Source organism: Harmonia axyridis, chromosome 1 (genome assembly GCF_914767665.1).
Source record: "Harmonia axyridis chromosome 1, icHarAxyr1.1, whole genome shotgun sequence".
NCBI lineage: Eukaryota > Metazoa > Arthropoda > Insecta > Coleoptera > Coccinellidae > Harmonia > Harmonia axyridis.
In genome coordinates this window covers 59,373,676-59,380,813 of record NC_059501.1, presented here as the reverse complement: position 1 = coordinate 59,380,813, position 7,138 = coordinate 59,373,676, and positions in this window count along the sequence as shown.

Below are 7,138 nucleotides of genomic sequence, written 5' to 3'. Positions count from 1 at the left end.
GCCGTCGATACTGTTGACGAAACTGACGTCATCCTTAGGAGCCTTGGCTGTTACCTTGTGAGTATCCAGGGCTGACCTTCCCATGTGAGTGGTTCTTACTTCTTAGGCCAGTCTACCCTTGACATTTGCTCAGTATGTGTTCAGATGTTTCTACCTCCTTTCCAGAGAGCCTGCAAATCTCATCTGCTGACTTACCCATGCGGTACAAAAGGTAGTTGCACCGAAAGTGTCCTGTCAGCAGTCCCTCCATTACCCAATGCTCAGTTCGTGGTAGCTTCGAGAGCTTCTGATATAGATCGGTGAAATTTCCACAAATTTCTTTGCCTGAGCAAGACCAGAAGTGTTCCTCCAGGGTTATTCTATTATCCCACTCATATTGTTGCACCGATGCCTAATATTGGTCTTTTTCAAGCCCACAAAAGCTTCAGGACCAACAGGTGATGATCATCGACTTTTTCGTTTCCTTCAATACCACAATGCCTGGTATATGCCTGATAATAACCATGTAATATCTGTGTCGCATATTGTACAGGTATCTCACATTCGGTATTGTTCTGAATAACATATTAAATCATCTGAAATTGAATTGATAACTTCTGAAATACAATTTTTCTTTTCTGAAATTTAATTCACTATTCTGAATTACAAGTTTATTTTTCTGAAAGCCAACTTCCTAATCTGACATTCAATTCCGTTTTTTTGAAATTGAATTTAATATTCTGAAATCCAATTTTTCTTTTCTGAATTATACTACCTACATATTTTGAAATACGCTCTCCTGAAATGGAACATCGATTTTCTGAACTACAATTGGGAAAGATTCAGTATTTTTGTGGTATGTTTAGTGTACAATGAAAATAAATAGTAGTTCACATGATTTAAGAAATAAGGTTCGAATTTCAATTTATGGATTTTTAGTCGAATGATATCCAAGGCGAAATACAAAAGGTGATATTTCAATGATAATATCTGGATTTCTCGAGAATGTTCGAGATAAATTTGAAAACTATGTTAAACAATGCAGTTTACCTTACCATCCGAATATTATGAGCACCTAAGTAGTTGAGTAGGTACATGTACAATAATTGAAATTCTTTTCGTACATGAACAGCATTTTTTGATTTTTCCTCAATATTTTTTTACGTTTGATGAATACAGAACATTTTTAAGGAGTATATGATGTATATTTTTTATTTTGGTAAAATCATTCAAATACGATAGGTATAATTTTACATTTAAAGAATTCACATTTCAACTGATAGGTTTTTTATGTGTCATTATATCGATGAATATTTTACTTTATATTTATTTTAGGCAGAGCTGAATTTTTATCATTTTTCTTTGTTATAATTCCAGAATATAATAAGTAGGAACATTAATACTTCTGATCAATAGATAGATCAAGAATTAGTTTGTTTTATTGTAATGTTATTCGTATACACAAATGACTATTGACAATTAAGTTTTGAGAGATAATTCTATATTTATAGGACAATCTCCATCTACTTAATATTTATCAATAATATGACCTCTAACAGCCTATACAATCTGATTACTATTAATTACTCAGTAGATTTAAGTCTGACGCAATCGTTAGATACTTAGATACTGTAAATAAGTTATTATTCATACTTTGAATGTTGAGCCTTTCTTGTTATCGTTTTTATTTGAGAGTAAGAAAATAAATATGTGTTTATATTATGGATTTCTGTACATAAACTGTATTTAGTATTTAGATATTGGAGACAACTCAATTATATTTCCATTCTTTTTGCAAGCTGTATATACTTATATGTACATATATATACTAAAATCAATATTTTTATATATGAATCGAAAATAGATAACCTAAAATGGGAACTTTGTACATATTCTTGCATAATTAAAACGCTATTACTTGATTGTTAACTTTTATTATTATGAATATTCAATGTCCTTTCTTATGATCCATATTCGATGTTTCAACTATTCTCTAAAGAAAATCTGGGAGCAAGCTAAAATATGATAATAATAATGAAAAAGCAGTCTGCCAATTGTTGTGGCACTTTGCTTTCTCTTCGTTCACTCCTAAAATTAGTCTTCTGGAGCAGTGTTTCTCAACCGGATTCACTCCAAGGACCGTTAAAATATTTTAGTACGTTATCGCAGGCCGGTTATTTTATTAATTTGGTCCATTAGTCTAATTTTTTAGCATACATAAACAATGATTCGGCAAATATTTCTTGTGGATCGAAGCTTGAAACCAGTGGCGGATCCAGAATTTCTTTCATGGAAGGGGGGAGGTGGGGATTGCGCACAGTACTGAATTCACATGAAAGTTATATAGGATGTCTTTATTCAATATGGGTTACGTCGAACGAAGGCTAAACATCATCGCTCAAGTACAGTGACTGTATATACTAGTATATACAGTCACTGTACGCTCAAGAGGAAGGGGGCGCCCTCCCCCTCTGTATCCCATAGTGCTTGAAACACTATTCTAGAGTTGCTACTAGAGTAGTTAAATAACAGGTTGAATGAAAGAACAGTTCCGAACTGTTTGGTTCTTTGCAAAAACCTGTTGTTTTGAAAACCTGTTCTTTCATGAAAAACAACCAGGTTTCCGCAAGTAGCTAGTTCAAACCCCGCCGGGGTCATGGATTTCCATAGATGTTTGGTATTTTTTTGGTTGCAAATATACTCTCACATCGCAGTAATTAAATCTTCCTAATTTGCATTTAATAAAACAAGTGATACTTTCATTTCTACATTTTTGTAATATTATCTAAACTTTTTATTCATATACATACATATACATTTTTCTGTTTTGTTTCAAAATTAAACGTGTTTCACTTATTTTTTGTGTTTGAGTTGCTGACCTTGACCCATATAAACATTCTGCAACATACAAATACATTTATCGTGTGCAGTGCTTAACTAGAGTTGACTCATGAGGAGGAAGGTCACCCCTACTTTGAAAAAGCAACATCTTCCAATTTTTCATATTTTTTTTTTTAAATTGTTACTTTCAATTTTTTTATTGCTTCTAATCAATGGAGGGTATGTCATCAATAAACCTCGCTTGCCCCTTGCAGTTGTTTTTTTTAAATTTTTTATATTGGATATATTCGAATTTTTTATCTGATTTTATCAGTGCATATTTCTTACGTAGCCGCAATTCAGAATATTGAAATTTATGAAAGGACAATCATCATCAATTGAAATTTCAACAGATAACGAACACACAAGAAATATATTTGGGAATTGTTTATATTTGAAAAAAAATTTTTAATTAATTTTCAATTCCATAATTCTCATTCAAATATTCAAAATGGGATATAAAATCATCATCTTATTTTCGAACTAGGAATTTATTTTCTGATTTCTTGTTCTCAATTCGATCAGACGAAATAGTTCGATAATACTCCTTGAAATATTAGTTTCAACCAAATTCACTAATTATCATTTTTCTCATGCAAATTAATGATGAATTCCGAGATTTCAGAAGAAAATATAAACAATTATTAATTGGAATTTCAAGAAGGATATAAAAATCATCAACGAATTTTCGAACTAGGAATTTATTTTCTTATTTTCCAGACGAAATAGTTCAATATTACTTCTTTGACAAAACGATTAATTTATTTTTCTTCTCAGCACCTCATGAAACCTGTTCTTTTATAGTTCAAAGAATGGAAACATATCTGACATCAGGTAAATTCAGTTTAGTAACTTCTCTTTTCAGAACAGCCGAGAACCTGTTCTTTTGAAGAACGGAAGCAGCTTGGCTTTTTACGGACCAACCAACAATCTTTTCTTTCAAAAAACAGGAGCAGGGAGCAGCTCATAAGCTCTTTACGGAACACCTGTTCTTTTAAAGAACGATAGCAACTCCGACTTCCGAGAACAGATTCAATAATTCATTGCGCAGAAGCTCTGAATCTTTTGAAAAGAACAGGATCGGTTCTTTGAAAAGAACAGGTAACAATCCAGGAACAGGTTGAGCTAAACCAGTGAATCCAAAAGTGGCCCAGGTGGACCCCCGGGGATCTACAGGGGACTCAAAGGGGGTCCAAATGGGGGTTCACGATTTGTTAACGAAAATTTTTCTGATTTCGATTTCAAAAAACAAAAATATCAGCTTGGCTTCATTCACCAAACTGTACTGAACTGCGCAGTGCCATAATTCAATCCTCAAATTGTTAATATCCAATTTTATTGTTTTAATCCAAAATATTCAACGTTTTCAGATAATTTGCATAATGGGCCAAAAAGTTTATTCGCCTTTACCGTATTGAATTTATAGCCCTTTCTCGGTTTTTCCAAGCCATCCTCCAATGAAAAAAAAATGTTTTAGATACCTATTTATATGGCGGGGGTCCACCGAAATCAGTAAAGCTTGAAGGGGGTCCATGAAAAAAAAAATTAAGGAACCATAGGGGGTGGCTCATTCAAGCCTCAAATATACGTCAAAAGATGTCCCCCAAACAAAATCATTCGACGTGTTTCGGGAAATTTTTCCAATCTCTATGGGATAAGGAATATACGGGGTGGTTCGTCTGAGATGGAACACCCTGTATAGGACAAACAGGATGCCCACACCAAATGCCATCCTATTATTATTTATTATTATTATTATTATAAGTTTATTGAGCAAAATTGAAACATTTTTCAGAGTACAGTTTCTTATACCAAACATATTTGAGTACAATTCAACCTAATTATGGATACAAAGGTAAATCAATAAACTATTCTTTACCTCGAAGGTGCGTAGGCACCTTGTTTGAGGCATCTACATTGAAATTATTTGTTCTACTCTTCATGTACACAATATATATACACTCAAATATCTAATAGACTCTATACACAACATTTTATTAACACCACATTACAAGGCATCAGGAGCCCAATATGCAATTAATCCGCTGTTGTGACCAAGGTTCCCCCCAACATTTCAGGTATGGACATACGAGTTCTTAATATCCAACAAATTCGTAACTTCCTGAGAACTTAAGTTTCCTATCCACGTTTTCAATTTTAATTTAAAAATTTTTAAGCTATTACTTGCTTTAATACACGCTGGTATGTAATTGTACACTCGAGGGGATAAAAATGTGTGCGATCGTTGTCCTATGGTTTTCATTGTTCTAGGTATTATAATCATTCGTCCTCTGTGTCGCGTTCCATGCAAATGCTCGTTAAATTCCGCGGACGAAATGTTTTTAAATTGATGCACAGCAAGCACGAGCATATACAGCTGTCGAAGATTCATAACAGCAGATTCTTGGAACAGTTTTTCACTCGGATAGCGATATGGTTTATTGTATATTATCTTTAACAACCATTTCTGTGTTACCTCGAGCTTAATAGTCTAAGATCCCGATATAGAACGACCTTCACCGAGATGCTTATTTGATAAAACGTATTTTATATTTAATTTAACATGTCAATAAATATATCACATATGGGTTGCCTAACAAATTTCAGTCCAGAGTAGGTTTAATTAATAATTAAAAAAAATTTTTTTTTCGAACATTGCACCGGTTTGCTTATTAGATAAATTCTATACCAATCGAAAGTATGAAGCCCATATAATGTGCAAACGTTAGGTTGCCTATTTTTTTCCGGTCACAACTCTCGGTTGCCAGGTATAAACAGGTCAATCTATACTAGCATTTTGCAACGGTCTGATTATTTAATCAAAATCAATATGATTAAAGATTATTTTATTATGAACACGGTGGTATAGGGTTGCCTGCGAAAAATCAGTCCAGAATCCCGGTTGTCGAATTTTGAAAAGTTAAATATTGCTGCGAGTGAGTACACAGCATAGCAGCTGTTTGAAGTCCGTCCAGTGAAAGAAAGGGAGTGCGCATGCTATTTGTTCTTGGAAATGAAAAGGATAGCGATAGACTCGTATACAGTGTGATCAGATTTATCTATTTTTTTAGTAGATTTTTCGAATTTTCATGTAGTTTTTAGTAGGAAGAAATCCTTTGGTAGATTTCAGTAGATTTTGGTAGTTTTAAAAAATATAACCGAGACGATTGGGAATATGGAAATTCGGATGTCTAGACTGTTTCTATGAATCAATTCATTGTTCATTCTCATTGAGGTTCTACGTTCTACGTGTTTCTAGAAGAACGTTCCTATTGAACATAATAAAATCAAAAACTTCTGTCGGCTGAGAATAAATACGAAGAATGATGGAATATCCGAAGGGTGCCTCATTGAAAACAGATGGTGTGTTAACTTCCATTGAAAATATACCATTATCTCACATTTGGTATTCTATTAAGTGGAAAAAAATATGTCTAACTGGAATTTCATCGACAAATTTGGGTGGCTGCATATTTCAGATTTCGAATGTCAAATGCAAGAGAATATTTTCGGCTATTAACCGCATCAAAACAAAAAATAGAAACAGATTTCTAAATAAAATATAGCATTATTATAACATGCTAAAGAAGGACTTAAAGAGATAGGTGTTGTCGTTTTCAACCTACAAAAAATATGCTCGATTCCATGGATTGTGAAAATTTATGTATGGATGTTAAAGACGATGATTTGGTTGCAGATTGATACTGATATTTCAATTATTTTTTTTATGTTCAACTGTAGTATTTTTATTTCTTTATTTAATGTTATTTTTATCCGAAAGATTTTAGTTTTTATTTCTATTTATATCTTTTTGTTTATTTGAATATATAAATTTGTTTGTTTATATTTGCTATTTTGATCCTATTTGTTTTTGTTCGGTTTTTTTTTCCTTTTTTTTTTTGTCGTTCAAATTTTGAAATAAAATCTTGTTTTATTTTCGAATCTGAACACATCTGTACTGTATATCCTATTCATGAAGTCAAATTTAACCATAACAGACATTATAATAAAGTGTATTCTGAATAATGTTAAAATCTAATGCAGCGCCATCTGTGATGATGACGACGAAGATACACAAGTTGGAGATGATAGTTATATGTCCGATGACTCGGAACCTGAATGATTTCAAAAAATGTTTGTATTTATAATTTTTTATGATAAACAGAAGTATTATTTTAATTGTTTTTCATTTTGTCGTCTAATAATAAAGATGAAATTTGCAAGATTAGTATTATATATGTATAACTATAACCTTCTTTTTTAGTAAAGATACTTTAAT